This window comes from Schistocerca americana, chromosome 6 (genome assembly GCF_021461395.2).
Source record: "Schistocerca americana isolate TAMUIC-IGC-003095 chromosome 6, iqSchAmer2.1, whole genome shotgun sequence".
Lineage (NCBI taxonomy): Eukaryota > Metazoa > Arthropoda > Insecta > Orthoptera > Acrididae > Schistocerca > Schistocerca americana.
This window is the reverse complement of record NC_060124.1, coordinates 22275563-22276794: the sequence shown is the minus strand read 5'-3', so window position 1 is coordinate 22276794 and position 1232 is coordinate 22275563. Positions and strand designations below refer to the sequence as shown.

Here is a 1232-nt window from a genome sequence, read left to right as displayed (position 1 = left end):
GTCGGATCCCCGTCGTCTAACAGGCGCTGCTCAAGCATGGATGTTTATATCTTCGGGCGGTTTTTAGTAACATCTCTGAACAATCAAAGGGGCTGTGTCTGTGATACAATATCCACAGTCAACATCTATCTTCAGGAGTTCTGGCAACCGGGGTGATGCAAAACTGTTTTTGATGTGTGTATGTCAGGTGCTGGGAGGAAACTGATGAGAGGATAATGACTTTAGAAATCTCAAAATGTGGTTACTAAGTTATCATCGTCGAGGCTACAATTGACGTGACAGCAAAGTCAGAGAGGAGTTTTATGAAAAATTAAGCCACGAAATGGATTCACATATTGTGAATACATTCTAGCCTCATCTGCTAGTGACGAATGAAAATCTGTTCCCAAGCGGGACTCGAACCCGGATTTCCCACTTGTCATGAGCTGTCGCGTTAGTCAATTTTTTTTAAATTCTTGGTCGGGGGCTATGCTAATCTTCTCTGTATTGTTGCGATTTTAGTATGTGTACCACCGAAGCGTGTAAGGCCACTTTGGCAATGACAGTACGCACCCAGTGCCGTTCCAAACCTCCACATTTCACACAATCACAATCCAGATGCGCGACTTTCGTGAAACTAAGCACAGGAAGACCTTTGTTATCATTTTAATCGTTACTTTAGCCTTGCAGGTGCGATTATGTCATTAATGGTGACAATGTCCGTGATGATACAGTCACTGCATTTAGCCAATACAATGTCCTTCAGATATCCATGCTTGTCTGAACAGACACTGTCTTTGGCGATTTGCAGCTGTGAAACACTTGAATTGTATTCACATATTGTGAACACACATTAATGTCATCTGCTTGTGACAAATGAAAATTTGTACCAGACCGGGACCTGGACTGACGTTAATACATACTCACAATACACGAATCCATTACATGACTTTCACAGCTGCAAATAGTCAAAGGCACTGTCTGTTCCTTTCGACACTCATGCTTGTCTGAAGGACACTGTACTGTACCAAATGCAGTTACTACATCAGCATAGACAGTCAACTATAATTAAAAATTAATGTGTGTGCTAGAAAGCATAAGCACCCGCAAATAAATAATTTTAATGAGAAATTTTACTGGAAAATTAGGAGTAACCACCGATGGTGCTGTAGTGGGAGGATATGTAGATGACACACTAAATGACGCTGAAGAAATGTTAGCTGGTATGTGTGAGACTTTGCCTTGAAGATATG

General features: G+C 41.4%; 1 non-coding gene across 1 annotated transcript; it reads right to left on the bottom strand.

The window, feature by feature from the left end:
* Positions 1–419: 419 nt before the first annotated feature.
* On the bottom strand, positions 420–525 carry LOC124620918. Its single transcript, XR_006980423.1, has one exon. It is a non-coding gene; the product is annotated as a U6 spliceosomal RNA (small nuclear RNA).
* Between the last annotated feature and the right edge of the window lie 707 nt (positions 526–1232).